This window comes from Macaca thibetana, chromosome 12, assembly GCF_024542745.1.
Source record: "Macaca thibetana thibetana isolate TM-01 chromosome 12, ASM2454274v1, whole genome shotgun sequence".
Taxonomy (NCBI): Eukaryota; Metazoa; Chordata; class Mammalia; order Primates; family Cercopithecidae; genus Macaca; species Macaca thibetana.
In genome coordinates, this window is record NC_065589.1 from 69,353,916 (window position 1) to 69,370,567 (window position 16,652).

At 41.1% G+C, this 16,652-nt stretch overlaps 1 protein-coding gene and 1 pseudogene across 1 annotated transcript in view; one reads left to right on the forward strand and one right to left on the reverse strand.

Annotated features, from left to right (window-relative positions):
- Nucleotides 1–16,652, reverse strand: part of SP9 (Sp9 transcription factor) — a 921,284-nt gene that overhangs the window by 767,893 nt on the left and 136,739 nt on the right. The window lies entirely within an intron of this gene.
- On the forward strand, nucleotides 5,772–7,000 carry LOC126932326 (heat shock protein HSP 90-beta-like; annotated as a pseudogene).

Below are 16,652 nucleotides of genomic sequence, written 5' to 3' on the forward strand. Positions count from 1 at the left end.
TATTTGGAAAGTGACGGGGAGCCTACCTTTTTCAAAACATTTTAGTATTTAAAATTTCTTCTGATTTTAAATCTACTTATTTATGAGAAAAGAAACAGATTTTATTATGATTATTCCCATTCTACAGATAAGAAAACTGAGAAATACATTATTAAAGTTGTTCACAGTCAGCACAGTAATGAAGAAAACCCACTCCACATTTCTTAAATTTGAATTCAACACCCTTCTTGTGCTCTGTGGTGTCCATAAATACACTTTTAAAATAAACATGTCTCAAGAGCTCCAAAAGATTCCCTGGGGAAGGGCCGGGGGAGGGAGGGAGAACCACGAGGCACACTCCGACTGATTTTCTTGGGAGCAATTCTGGAGGAGAATTTCTGATGAATAAAATTCTCCACCTCATTACACAAGTAACTAATCTAATCAACCAGTCCCGTAAGTGGGCTAATTTCTGGTGTATGAGCTGCTGCCTCAGCCCACCCACTCTCCCCGATGCCCTTTCGTTCTTCCTAAGTATCAAATGACTGTTAGTAGTTCATTCATCCCACTAACACTCTGTGCCAGGCACTTGGGGAAGTGCTGAGAAATGGCCTTTTGGGGACAGTGATCCATCTTCTTGTCCAAAACCAGAATATTTATCTTTCTCACCAATAAAAATGAGTCTATCATGCCACCCGCCAGACTGCCTGGAACCTAAGAATCCCTTGGAGAGTACAGACCAAATAAATAGCTGTTGTTGAAACTTCTGTTTCCACTGCCTGCTCATACCCACTCATTTTCCAAGTTCCATATAAGCTGACTCCCAATCACAAAGGACATCATTCCTCCTGATTTTCCTAACTTCCAATCCTAATTTTCACTGTATACTGCTGTTGCATTCATTTTCTCAAAGTTCAGTCTGGTGGATCACATTCTTGCCAAAAAACAAGACAAAAGCAGTAGCTTGCAGATCAACAATTCCATTCCTAGGTATTTACCCCCAAAGGAAAGCATATGTCCACAAAGAGACATGCATGAGAAAGTTTACAGCTGCTTGGTTCACAAGTGTTCATAAACTGGAAACAATTCAAATGTCCATCAACAGAAACAGAGGTAAAATGTGGCGCACTCATACTGTTTAGCAACAAAAAAGAATGAACCATTGACACACACAACGTGAATGAATCTCCAAATAATATTCTGAGAAACAGAAGCCAGACACAAAAGAGTATATATTGTGCGCTTCCATTTATATAAAGTTTGAGAAAAAACAAAACTAATTTGTGATGACAAAAATCAGGATAATCATTGCCTGTGGAGCATGAATTGGCTAGAGGGGCCCACAAGAGAACTTTCTAGGGTGAAGAAAACGTTCTTTATTTTGGAGAATCAGTAAGATGAGTGTATATGTTGTCAAAACTCATTGAATTGTACCCTTAAAATCTGTGCATTTAACTGTACGCAAATTTTACCTCAATTAAAATCATTAATAGTTCTCTACTCCCTATTTAATTATGTACAAATAATCTTCCCAATCCATGTAGTGAGAAAGTAGATTAGTGATTGCCAGGGCCTGGGGGAGGGGAGAATAGGGAATGATTGCCAGTAGGGCTAGATTTGGTTTAGGGATCATAAAAATGTTCTGAATTAGTGTTGATAGTTGCACAGTCTGTGAATACACTAAAATTACTGAATTGTACACTTAAAAAAGATGAGTGTTATAAATGAATTATATCTCGATAAAAAAAAGACTCTACCCAGTATTCCAGGCAGTCATGAGATAGCCCTGAACTAGCTCAAATCTGCTAATCTGTGGTTCCGTACCTGTTCTCTCATCATTCTTTCTTCACGTAATCCCAATGTACCCTGCATCTCCGCTTGTGAAATTCTACCCATCATTGAAGGCCTGTCTCAAAATCCACAACTTTCCTAGTCTTCTCTGCAGAGTGGGGCCCCTTTCTCCGAACTTCTGGTACTTGGTAGAGATCTCTCTTCTGAAAGAGCACATCATTTTCTGCCTGGGACTGTGTTTATTTCTGCATTTGTCTGATTCTTCTTCTTAGATTATAAGATTAGTGAGGACAAGAACTGGGCCCTGCCTATGCTTGTATCCTTGACAGCACACAGATATTCCTCAATAAACGCTTGATGAATTGAATTAACTGAGATTAATGGCTCTAACTCTATAAATTTCAGGCCAGGAAGAAAGCCTGAGTCCACTGGCAAGTTTTGTGAGGCACAGATGTTTGGGCTGTGCAGTGATCAACTACTCTAGGGGCTGTTCTCAAACTTGAAGATGTCCCCAGATCACCTGAGCAATCTATTACCTATCACACTCCAGACTCTCAATGGGGATTCAGATTCTCAACTGTAGTGAAGCCCAGAAGATTCACAAGGTGATTCTGATGCAGGAGGTCTGCAAACCACATTTCTGAAAATCCTGACTTCGAATCAAACCTTTACAAATGAATGAAAAGAAGGATTTTACTTGATATATTTTCTCTAGATGTTTTATTGGCTGAATTTTAATCTCTTTATGAGCACAATCATGCTCCTAGGAATTGACAAGGGCTATATTTTTGCTGGAAGTCTTCCAAGTGGCCCAAAAGAGTGGTTGCATTATTCATGAAATTGGGTAGGAATGCTATGGTAATTTCTCAACCATGCTAACATCACAATAGCTGGTGCCAACTGTAACCAAATCATACTGTGACTTCAAACTTTGAATCAAATGGTGATTTCTAATTTCCCTTGTTTCATAGCACCACACTGCTTTCAACTTAGCTCTGGGCCATTTATTGTTCTGTTGGAAAACTCACTGAGCGCTGTGTGGTATGTGTGTTGACTGGTTTTTCACACTGAGTTCTAAACACAGGTTCTGAAAGTAGAAAATTTTCATAGCACATAGGCAGAAAGGATAATTCCACTCAAATACCCACACTGAAATGGGTCTTTCCCAAAACCAACATAATCTAAAGACCTAACAAACATTGTGATTCGCTTGGATTTTAAACCTAATGACCAAAAAGACAAAAAGACCCTCTCTCACAATAATCTTACTTGCAGCAGGAAAATGAAGCATGAATTCAGCAACCTCTTGGCCTAGACAGGAGGCCTAGCACACCTGCCAGGCTGCAGAGCTCTGAAAGGCTGCAAAGGAATGCAAAGAGCCAAAGAACAGAGAGCCAAAGAACAGAGAAGCGCACTCTGTCCTCAGATGCCCTGCGTGTGTTTCCTTTTCACGGCATCTCCCTTTTGATCCATGCACCGATAACCTCCATTAGCACCTGCAGCACTCCCCAGAGTGGGCCCAAACTTCCTAAGCCCCGTGGTATCCTTGACCTCCTCTCAGGTTTCCTAGGCCATAGACTGCTTCTGAAACTCAGTCCTTGCAACTGCTACCCCAGTTCACCTTAGGGATGCTCATCAGACATAGCGTTCCCAACCCATCCTCTTCACTCTGGCAAAGTAAGTCTAGGACTGTTGAGGGATAAGAGATAGAAGCAGGAAGCTGAGCAAATGGACAATGTTCCTACAATGAATCATTTGGTTCCTGGGTGAACCTCTGGTTTTCCTTGGATCTCCATGGCCATAAGTCTCAGATCCTACTGTTTCTTTTTGCCAGTAACTCCAGGCAGGGACTCTATGTCTATGTCTTGCCAGGGCAAAACAGCACTGTCTGCTTTTGTTCTGAAGTTTTTGTCACATTCTCCCCACTGGTGTCACTGAAACAGTAGTACTAAAAGGGTGTGGGAGCAAACTTCACCTAACAGTACATCTTCCCACCTCTTCTTTTCACAAAAGTACACATTGCACAGGAATGTGCCAGAAAAGTGTGCCTTCACTGGCCATGCATTGATTTGACCTGCAATTGTGAATGGTTCCTGTCCTAGCCATTCAGAGCAAACCATTTTCCCCTAGAGGTCTAGGGTTGTGGACACCAGGCTATCTAGACATCTCATTGGATCACAGTTAAAGATGTGGAGAAAGGTCAAAAATAAAGGACAAGAGGATTAAGAAGCAGTTCCTTACCACCCCTCCCATGCTTACCATTCCTAAACAGCCCTAGACTTACATTGCCAGAGTGAAGAGATGTGTTGGGAACGCTATGTCTGATGAGCATCACTAAGGTGAACTGAGGTAACAGTTGCAAGGACTGAGTTTCAGAAGCAGCCTATGGCCTAGGAAACTCTGAGATGAGGTCAAGGATACCTCAAGGCTCAGGAAGTTTAGGCCCACACTGGGGTGACCTTGGAGATACTGAGTGTCTAGAGCCACTGCTATTCTGGAAAACACCTATCTAGACCTAGTGCATAGGAGGCAACTGCTTTATCCTCTGGGTTCACCCCAGCGACTTTCATCCTTTGGTAGCCATAGCTTCTGCTGGAGACCACAGTGCTTTTCAATAGGCTTAAGAACCATTTCTCCAACCATGTACTACTAGGTGTGGATCCTTGAACAGTTGTTAACCTTTCTGAGTTTCAGTTTTTTCATCTGGAAAATTGAAATAATAATATATCGCTGATGGAATAATGCAAGTCAAAAGCTTAGTGCCAGCACCGTGCCTGGTTCTGAGAAAGCACTCTATAAGTAGTTATTATTATTCTTGTTGTTATTCATATTACACAATATTAATATTATTAAAACAGTCGGACCAATTTTAGATGGATCTCCACTTGTCACATGCCCCTTTGGCACTGATGCCATAAGTGGGTGGAGAAGCTTTGGCAAGGGAGTTTGGAATTTAGGAACTTGTGGCTCCTCTAGTGTTGTGGCATCAGAATCTTCAGGCCATGGAAGAAAAGCTTTCCTATCCAGGCTACCTTAGAATGGAAAAGAAGGGAGAGGTGATGAGCAAATTTGTTTACTCTTTCTCTGCTGTAGAGAAAATGAGTTTTACTGAACCAGGATGAAGTTGTTTTCAGAACTCTGACGGATTTCCCAAGAATGAAGGTTTATGAGTGAAAGCAATTGTATTTCTTGTAGGCATTCTTTTTTCACGCTTGCAGACCTGGAACTTTCAGAGACAAGCTTTTCTGAGCCCTTGTCAACCAGCACTGGGATGTGTGTCTCCCTCCTCATGCCCACCCCTCTGGCCATGCCCCTTCCAGCAGGCTGAGGACATGTTCACAGGACTCAGCTCCAAGAAATAAGGAAGTAACTTAAGCAGCCTCTGACTCAGATTCGGTCATTCTAAGTTAAATTCTTGTTAGATAGTGACTGTTTGTAAAAAAGAAAAATAGCTAATGACATTATTCCTTATTGAAATATTGCAATGAGAATGCAAGGAATGTATGAACAAGGTATTTGTAGACCTTCACTTGGGTCACAGTAGTTATAAAAGCCAGAGATGATGATACTGTGACGAAAACCCTCAGTGATACCTGAACATCTCCTAGGATAGAGCTCAGACTTCTCAGCCGAGCACGCAGAGTGCCCCTTCAAGCACCTCCTCCCTTCTCTCCCATCTTAGGGAGGCTTCCAGATAGTGACTAAGAACATCAGGGATGGTCGGCCTGGTAGTATTCATCAGCCTCAAGTTTCCAAGCAAAACTCAGGCATGTTGAAGACTTAGCCCCAGGGAAGGGGTGGGCACTGGTGGACTCTGCTGTAAGATCCCATAACTCTAATTGTAAGGTATAACAGGCTGATCCATCATGAGGTCAGTTGAAGATCTGGAACCTTATGGCTTGGGAATTAACAATTATCCCTGCTCAGGCTTGATGCCACGTGCAAGTTGGACAGTCCTGGCCCACTCTGCTCTCTAGTACTTGCGGCCCTTTCCTTTCAAGATGCCTGAGGAAGTGTACCATGGAAAGGAAAAGGTGGAGAAGTTTGCTTTTCAGGCATAAGTTGCCCAATTCATGTATCTCAACATCAATACCTTCTATGCCAACCAGAAAATTTTTCTTCAGGAGTCAATCTCTAATGGATTTAATGCATTAAACAAAATTTGCTGAGAGCCTGACAGACTTTCTTGAGTTGAACAGCAGTAAAGAGATGAAAATTGACATCATCTTCAACTCTCAGGAATGCACTCTGACTTTCGTGGACACAGGCATTGCCTTAACCAAGGATGATGTCATAAATAATTTGGGAACCATTGCCAAGTCTCCAAGATTGAGCAGTTTGGTTTTTAATCTGCCTACCTGGTGGCAGAGAAGGTGACTGTGATCACACATCACAATGCTGATGAACAGTATGCCTGAGAGTCTTCCTCCACTGTATGTGCTGACCCCAGTGAGCCCACCATCAGGGGTACCAAAATGATCCTCCACCTTAAGGAAGACCAGATAGAGTACTTAGAAGAGAGACAAGTCAAAGAAGTAGTTGAAGAAGTACTCATAGTTCATAAGCTATCCCATCACTCTTTATCTGAGGGAAGGAATGAGAAGGAAACCAGTGATGACGAGGCAAAAGAAGAGAAAGGTGAGAAAGAAGAGAAAAATAAAGATGCTGAGGAAAGGCTCAAGATTGAAAATGTGGGCTCAGATAATAGCAGTAAGAGTAAGAAAAAGAAGAGCAGAAAATTAAAGAGAAATGCATTGATCAGGAAGAGGTAAACAAGGCCAAGTTCATTTGGACAAGAAACCCTCATGATGTCACCCAGGAGGAATGTGGAGAATTTTACAAGAGTCTCATCAATAACTGGGAAGACCACTTGGCAGTCAAGCATTTCTCTGTAGATGGTCAGTTGAAATTCAGAACATTGCTACTCATCCCTCAATGGACTCCCTTTGACCTCTTTGAGAAGAAGAAAAAGAACAACATCAAACTGTTCATCGTGTGTTCATCATGGACAGCTGTGATGAGTTGACACAAGAGTTTCTTAACTTTATTCATGGTTTGGTTGACTCTCAGTATCTGCCCCCTCAACATCTCTTGAAAAATGCTTAAGCAGAGCAAAATCTTAAAAGTCAATCGAATAAACATTGTTAATAAGTGCCTTAGGCTATTCTCTGAGCTGGCAGAAGACAAGGAGAACTATAAGAAATTCCATGAGGCAGTCTGTAAAATCTAGTCTACTGATTTAAATGTTAATCACATCTACAGAATGTCTTCATGCCAACATGTAGACTGGTGTTTGGCCAATCTAATGTATGGGTACCATGACCTAGCTAAGTTGACACACAAAGTTTGCCATCACACCAAGTAATCCAGCACTGCCATTCAAAAGGGTAGTTTTGCAAGTTAATAAAAAAACTCTAGCAGGGTGGAAGCCAATTAGTCAGGAAACAAGCTGAGTCATCTTAGGGCTTCACTGAGAGCTGAAGGGCAAATGGAAATGTTTAAAATGGAGGAAATTAAACCAGGGTACTCAAGATGTTTATAAAGAAATGGCAGAGTGTATGATGGAAATGAAGAGTACTACTGCTGAAAGGAGGATGGAACTGGCAAGGAATGTAGAAGGTATCAAAACAAACAAAAACATCCTTCAAACCCAGACCTTAATATTCTGAGCACCGATGCCTTTGCCCAGCTCCTTGGGCCTCTTGCCTCTTGGGGTGCAAGTGTTACAGAAGCTGCTTCAGCAGCAGCAGAGCAAGGCCTGGACCCAGCACTGGTGGAGGCGGAGGCCCAAGTCAATTTCCACCACAGGAAGGAATGCTCCAGAGGACAATAAAAGTGAGGTCATCATGTGTCTATGAGTCTCTCCAGAAAAATATCAGATGTGAACTGTAAAACAATCAAGATCCAGCTGTATAGGAAAAGTTAAAGCCAGACTAGAGCAGGGGCCAAAAGCCTACAGAGAATCTGTGAAAGCCAGTTGCATGTAAGGGAGCCAGCCCTAATGGCAAGCAGGTAGAACTCGAGCTTTGGAATTTTTCTTTTAAACTATGAAGGACAGAAGTTCCTTTCAGTTGAAAAGTGAGCAAATGTTATACCCATCTTTAAAAAAAAAAATGGGCACTGGCATTGTGGAAAGCATTTGGGAGATTTCTCAAAGAACTTAAAACAGAGCTACCATTCTACCCAGCAATCCCGTTAGTTGGTATATACCCAAAGGAATATAAATCATTCTACCATAAAGAAACAGCATATGTATGTTTATTGCAGCCCTATTCACAATAACAAAGACGTGGAATCAACCTGAATGCCTATCAATGGTAGACAGGATAAAGAAAATGTGGTACGTATACAACATTGAAAACTACACAGCCATAAAAAAGAACAAAGTCATGTCCTTTGCAGCAACATGGATGGAACTGGAGGCCATTATCCTAAGCAAACTAACACAGGAACAGAAAACCAAATACCACATGTTCTCACTAATAAGTGGTAGCTAAACATTGAGTACACATGTACACAAAGAAGAGGATAACAGACACTGGGGCTACTTGAGGGTGGAAGGGTGGGAGGAGGGTGAAGATTGAAAAATTACCTATCAGATACTATGCTTATTACCTGGATGATAAAATAATCTATACACCAATCCCCTGTGACACACAACTTACCTATAAAACAAGCCTGCACATACACCCCGAACCTAAAATAAATGTTTAAAAGAAGAGGGGAGAATGGGAGATAGGGATGAATTAGTGTAGTAATTGAAAACCAGGAAAATTTGATTGAAACATTCATTAGTCACTGTATCAAAGAGCATAAAACACTAGTAGGTAAACTGTCTTAGTCTGTTTGGACTGCTGTAACAAAATACCATAAACCAGATGGCTTATAAACAGTAGAAACTTATTTCTCACAGTCTGGAGACTGGGAAGTCCAAAATCAAGGCTCCAGCAGATCTGGTGTTTGGTGAGGGCCTGCCTCCTGGTTTGCAGATGGCTGTCTTTTCGTGCCATCCTCATATGGGCAGAAAGCAGAGAAAGAGTGGAAGCAAGCTCTCTCATGTCTTCTTATAAGGGCACTAATTCCATCCATGGAGGCTCCAACGTCATGATTTAATTACTTCCCAAAGGCCCCACCTGCTACTACCATCACCTTGGGGGTTAGCATTCTAACATATCAATTTTGAGGTGACACAAACACTCAGGTCATAGCAAAACCATAGGGCTTTCTGAAAGTCCTCGGGAAAAGAAAGTTGAAGCGCAACTTCCTTTCCAAATGTGGGCACACACACCATAGCCAAACCACCTGTTAGCCTAGAACTGTATTTATGTCATCCTCCAGCCTGAGCCTCCAGGGGACTAGGACTGCAGGACCCATGCTCTTAGTATGAAATGTACTATCAATGTTTTTCTTTCTGCCCACATAGTTACAAACAACTGAATTCAGTCCAAGATGCATTTCTTGAGTGTTTACTATGTACTGCCTTACTGGGAGGTGACTTAAAGAATATAAAAATGCATAGGACATGGTTTCTGCCCCTCAAGATCACTACATGAAGGAGAACCACATACATATTAATACATGAAAAAGGTTACTTTAATTGAAACAGGGAGAATTCAGACTTAAGCAATAACTCTTGACCATCAGAATAAGAACATTGGAATTTTCTCTGAAAGGTGAGCTGAAAAGTTTCCTCCTTTAGACATACAGTGAGACTAAACAGCCAGCAGCCATCTTTGGTTGGTTAGACACCCACCTGACCCAGAACAGAGCTTGGGGCAGGTAACATTGCCAGGCCCCTCCCACTGTATAATTCTAAGACACTCTCATTTCTAGGTTGCTAAAAATAGAAGCATGGCGTCTGGTACATAACAATATACAATATTGCAGCTGTGTCTTTATGATGAATAATAATACTTTGGAGTTATATGATGAGGCAATCACTTTGCAAGTGCAATCTCATTAACACTCACAATATTCTGATTAGGTAGGCAGGTGGCAAGTGATCTGAACTCAGTTACCAATTGAAGGAACCGAGACACAGAGAATCTGAGAAACTTCCCAAGAAGCACCCACTTTCAGTCACAGGTGGAAATGTGGCCCAGGTCTCCTTTTTCCAAATTCGTTGCTCTGAGTAGTAGTCCACACTGCTTCCAAGGTTCAGCAGCACAACAAACTCAAAATTGGCATTGTCCTGGATCTACCCGTTGGGAAATATTGCTGACTTCTCTTAAGTGAATGCCAGAACCACCCCAAGATTAAGTTAAGTATTTCTTTGTTCTATCCTTTCCCTTTGGCAATTAACCTCTTCCTCCCTCCAAACTCCAACCTGTCTTGAAATAAACCAAAGAAATTTTTAAACCACGCCAAAACTTCTTTATGACTTCTGTTATCTTTCCCGAGTTTTTGTTATGGTGTGTGGGTGCAATTTAATTGAAGGTCAGTTGTTTTCAGAGAGTCCCTGTTCTAAAGGTTTTTAAACACACGTTCAGGCACCCTGTCTAAACAGCTTCCTTCTCTCAGTCCCGATTTTATTCATGACTTTGTTAATAGAAAAAAATACTTGTTTGCTTTCCTAAACATGCTGTGTGATTTTGCTCAGACTAGAGGAACAGGTTTGGTGGTGCTGATATAAAATCACAGGAAAATGACACTATGAGTCAGGAGACATTTGCCAGCCCAGAGCAAAGGCATCTTCTGAGCCTCTGGGGAAACACTGATGTTGTTTTTATAGGGAAATAGTAAGATTAATATGGGAACTCGGGTTTTGTGCTTTTGGGGGCAGGATTCCCTGGCTCCTTTTGAGACAATGACACGCGGTCACATCTTCAAATTGTTAATTATGTACTGCCCCCTAGGGATTTTTGTTTTGCTGGTGGCAACCTGCTTCAAATCCTACAGGAAATATTTATCAGCCGGCTTCAGCCAGTATTTGTCTCATCAAAGGCTGCACCTTTTTGTGACCTTGTTGTAGTAAGTCCACCCCTTTCTCTAGCAAGTCAGATTCATACACTTTACTTTTTGAATTGTTGACTTTTTCCCTCCCTCTTTTTTCTTTATTTGGTTTTATTTCCCCAGGATGACTGCATTTGAATAGTGTGGGGAGGATTGACGTCTCTGCCCTTTAAAGCGCTGCTCTTACCAACCTCCACATTTCCCCTGTGGCTTTGTAAACATCTTTAGATTTGGGGAACAGAGGAAGAGCAAACTGTGAATTATAGACACTTACACATATGCATTTACATGTTTATCTGCACTTACTGATGGAGGATTTCTCTATACTCTGAAATGTTCTCTATGAAATTCCATTTAAATCAAAAACTTTTATCAGAAAAATGAAATTGCTTCATGATTGAACAGCACTTTGCTTCTAAGTACCAGCCATCGAGGCTGATGAAATGGCCCAGATGATGCTCTTCCCCAGAAAGACATCCTTTACCCTTTATTTTAAAGTTGGAGTAAAAAATGTTGGCCCTGTATTTCTTCACACACTTTCTCTCAATACAGGAACAGTCTTAAGCTGTAATTAATAACATGGCATCTGATATGAATGTTGTAAATATGCATTGTTCTTACTGTTTGTGTAGTTTGTTCCTTTTTTAAATAATACATAAGACAGCCCTGGCAGGAATCTTTCTTCATGGATTGTATATTTTTTTAAACACACACACACACACACACACACACACAAATCCTGTACACAACAACTTTAGCAAATATATGCACGATCCAAACAGTTCAGAAATATAAGATCTGAAAATGAGCAAAGGGCAGCAGGTTTTTGAATAGGCTTCATCAGCGGAGGGGAGAGGTCAGTCGTGGAAATTAGTTATAGGAGCTATTAAGTCTCCTCTGACACCCACAGTACAAGCTGCTTAACATAATCAGCCGCAATCAGCAAAACTGCTGTTTATTACAAAACCTTTTTCCCTTTTAATATTTCATATTGTTATGTAAAATGGTGCAGTGTAGGGACACACACATTTCACCAGGGACAAATTGTACAAATTGTCAGCAATAATAATTTGTGGCTCTTCTCGTGACATCTTTTGAAGTTAAAACCATTGAGGGATACCTCTCCAGGCCTATTTTCTCTAATGTGGTTAATGGTTTGCACTGGAGTTGACCAGGCACCCTCTGGGTGATGTCGACATTTACCGGTGTGAGAAAATGTTTGTGTGACCGAACATCAGCCAGACAAGTCTGTAATTCCAGGCCATGAAGCTTGGTTCTGCTTTCTCTTACCCATTCAGTCAGTGCCCTCAGTTATAGGTGTGTCTCATACTGGAATAAAAATTAGCAGAGGCATTCCCTAGTCTGTCCTAATCACCAAAGTATTCCTCTTTCAAAACATTTTAACTTAAATAGAACTGATTATGAGGCACACAATAGGAGTCTTTGTAGAATGAATTTCACACACTGAGTATTGGGATAAGAGAAATTCCCTAACTGTCCAATAGGACAGGTTGCCATGGCCTAGATTAGAGGACCCTTGGATATTATTCCCACATTTCTCTAAGGAGAATAAGAAAGTACAGAGGCAGACATTGCTGGTTCCCCTTCCAGCCCACTAAGGATCTTGTACAAGATGTCCTAATCCCTGACAGCTGTCTCCTAAGGTTCCATCCCTGGTCATCCCTCCCACTCACTCAGAGTCAGCCTAGCTGGTTCATGGGAACACTGGGCTGAGCAGGAGGCACTGGAGAAGAACAAAGCTGTAGGGTTTTATTTATACAAATATGGGAATACTTAAAAGCTAAAATAAGCATTGTCCCTTTCAAGTGGGCACCTTGGCTGGCTAAATGACACACTTATTCGAACACTGGAGCTGCCATTTCTCACAATTTTGATCCATCTTGTTTAGAAGTTGTAAAAGACAATCAGCGTGATTCCTGTAGAGTTACTCATACCTTCCTTTGAACGTTAACTCAATCATCTATTTCATTCATCAATCATCTGTTTCATTCATCAGTCATCTATTTCATTCATGAAGTCCGACTCCAAATGAATGGACAGTCCTCATTCTTTGTATACCCTCCTATTTGGATAATTTTCTGGATATTTATTTCTGTATCTATTTCCCCAGTGTAATAAACTTCTTGAGATGAGATTTTCATTTTCCCCTCTACATACATCACCGTCTAGCTGCATCAGACACATAGTAAGTGCTCAATTGATGTTTGTTGAATAAATGAGCAAAGAGTTTAGGAAATTAAATTCACTCTTAGAGGACAAAGATGTTCCCCCATGAGGTCTCTGGACTTGGAAGACTATTCGAATGTAGGGTTTTCATTCCTTGAACATTTCTTGAACAATGGAAACTTCTCAGGAATTAGTGTTCACGGGACAACATGTCATTGAAATTGTAAAACTTTGTCAGATTTCTTAAAACCCCAATTATCAGACTTTCTGGATCAGTGCTCTCTAATAGAAATACACTGTAAGTTGTTTGTGTAATTTTAAATTTTCTAGTAGCCACATTTAAAAAGATGAAACAGGTGAAATTAACTTTGATAAAATGCTAACAACTTTAACTTAACCCATATATGCGAAAACTTTTTTTCAACATGTAGTCAACTTAAAAAATTATTGATGTTTTTACATTCTTTTTTGCTGTTGTCCTAAGTCTTCGAAATTTTGTGTGCATTTTATGCTTATAGCCCATCTCCATTTGGAGAAGCTGCATTCCATGTGCTCAGCAACCATGCATGATCAATAGCTACCAATACTAGCAGCACAGTTCTAGGTTCTAGGCCCACCTCATTGCCCTCTTGGCCAGTAGCTTCTTGTGATTGATACCTCTGACGGTGGACTACAGGGGGCAGCAACAGGCAATGACTGGATGTGCCATGGAGGTCATTTCTCTACTTATTTGCCCTTTCTTCCCTACCTGGAGCAAAAAGGCCAGTGGTACGATGGGATTTTGTGCAAATTAGAACTTGAAAGCAAGTGAAACACTCCAGATTTCATGTTATCAGTGCCAACCGCATTTTTATTCCTTGGGCTGGTTGTTTCCTTGATTTTCCTTATATTCAGGCTAACGCAGCTCATGAAAAGGCTCAGACAAGAGACAAGTGTAGTTTCCACTCCTGAAGTAAATAGTAGAGCCGATGGGACCTAATGAACCCCAATATAAGAAAAAGAGAGGAGGCAGGGTGATTCCTGAGTTTTTCCTTGTTCAATCATGTTAGAGAGTAGCATTGGTATAGTCACCCCCGGAGGGAGTGTGGCTGGAGAGGCGGCTATTGCTGATTTCAGTGCCTTGGGGCCTTCCAACACAATGTGGCTGGGAAGAGGAGGCGGAGCAAAGGAGCTGGTTAGAGAGATAGAGACCAAACACCGGGGAGGGAAGTCTCAGACTCTTAGGGAAGAAGCTGTCCCCAAAAGCAGAGAGTGGCCAGCTCCCAGAGGCCAAATAAGCCTTCTGGATGCAAAAATGTGAGGCACAAGAAGTGGATTGAGAAGACAGGCTTGAGCAGGGAGCCGAGCAGCATCAGATGATCTGAGGACAGAGTTGGCAGGTCACACTGATGCAACAGGCCCGGGCAAGTGGAGGGCTGCATCAGAGAACCAGCGCTAGAAACCCAATTAAGCAAGCTCTAGACAGGGAGCATAGACAGAATAAGGCTACATAGAAGCCTTGAGTGCTTCTGTGTTCCTCATTAGCCGGGGAAGAGCTGCCCCTCCACCATGGTTTCCTCCTGCACAGAGAAGGGAAGGGCGAGTGACTCCTCCCTCACAAGGGTCCTATGGAGGTGAAGGGTGTGGTGGTTTGAGCTCACTGAAATTGAGCATAACCTGAGACCTGGTTTCTCAGAATCAGATTTGCTTAGGAATTTTAGGAAAGAAATTCTTGTTTATATAACTGACCTAAATATTCTTCAGTAGAGAATTAGTCAAATAAATGATGGAACATTCAGACAATGCAATAGTAATTACTCATAAGAATAAGCAAGAATTGTGCATATTGATGTAGGTATGTGGACAAGATTCATTTTGGGTGAATAAAAAGCAAGATTCAGAACAGCACACAGAGAAGGTTCACTTGTGAGGGAAAAAAGGCAATCATATACATATACATATTCACCTATATATATGCACCTTATATATGCATAGAAATTTTCTGGAATGATGAACAAGAAGCTGTTAAGAGTAACTGTCTCTGGGGGAGGAACTAGAAAGGACTTCAGAAGGAGAGAGAAATTTGCCTTTTGCATCTCATCTTTGTGTTGCTCAGTTTTGAATGGCCAGGTGCAGGAATTATTTTTCAAATTAAAATAATAGTTTAAAGTGTTTTAAACAATGTTTTACTTGTAATGTCTATATTAAACACTATAAAATCTCTTAGAGAAAAGATTGCCTACTTTTATGTTGTGACCAGTGAACTGTATTCATTCATTTCATCCTTCTTTTGAATTTCAAATTTGGAGACACTGGAAGACTGCATTCATTAGGAGTCCATTCTCTTGACGTCAAATCTTTTCCTTTGAGTAATTCCACTCAGTGTCCAAATATCAAGTTCATAGGCTGGCTGGCAGTGAGGCACTGATGTGCCACTGGACATCAAGGCACCTAAGAGTCCAAAGACCAGGCAAAGTGGGAAAGGCAAAGTGTGGAACAGTCACAGACGCACCCCAGTGTTTCTCGTTGCTGTATCCGCATCCCCTGCCACTCACTTCATGACAGAGATTGCTGCTGGGAAGACACCAGAAGGCTGTCTATAGGGAGCAAGGAGACAATATTTATTGAGACTATGTTTACTGCTGTGTAGCTCCTTTCTGCTTGTATATAAAGTACCAGTCACCCATTCCCTAATTAAGCAGATGTAAAGAACTACTAGCATCAGGCGGGTGGAGAATAATAGGATTACAGTTTCTTCAGAGAGATAAGAGAGAAATGGCTACATGCTGTAAGAGTAGAAGGTAGTAGAAATTGCTTCTAATCTGTTTGATTAGAAAAGATAGAATTTGGGGTCGATCTTAATGCATGTGAAGGAAATATTACTTTATTTTATTTATTTATTTTTATTATGCTTTAAGTTCTGGGATACATGTGCAGAACATGCAGGTTTCTTACATAGGTATACATGTGTTATGGTGTTTGCTGCACCCACCAATCCATCATCTACATTAGCCACTTTTCCTAATGCTATCCTTCCCCTAGCCCCCCACCCCCAACAGGCACTGGTGTGAGATGTTCCCCTCTCTGTGTCCGTGTTTTCTCATTGTTCAACTCCCACTTACGAATGAGAACATGCAGTATTTTGTGTTCTGTTCCTGTGTTAGTTTGCTGAGAATGATGGTTTCCAGCTTCATTCATGTTCCTGCAAAAGACATGAACTCATCCTTTTTTATGGCTTCATAGTATTCCATGGTGTATATGTGCCATGTTTTCTTTATCCAGTCTATCATTGATGGGAATTTGGGTTGGTTCCAAGTCTTTGCCATTGTGAATAGTGCTGCAATAAATATATGTGTGCATGTGTCTTTATAGTAGAATGATTTGTAACCCTTTGGGTATATACCCAGCAATCCCATTCCTGGGTCAAATGGTTTTCTGGTTCTAGATCCTTGAGGAATCGCCACACTGTCTTCTGCAATGGTTGAACTAATTTACATTCCCACCAACAGTGTAAAAGCATTCCTGTTTCTCCAAATCCTCTCCAGCATCTGATATTTCCTGACTTTTTAATGATTGCCATTCTAACTGGCATGTAATGGTATCTCATTGTGGTTTTGACTTGCATTTCTCTAATGACCAGTGATGATGAGCTTTTTTTCATATGTTTGTTGGCCATACAAAGGTTTTCTTTTGAGAATTGTCTGTTCATATCCTTCACCTACTTTTCGATGGCATTGTTTGTTTTTTTCTTGTAAATTCGTTTA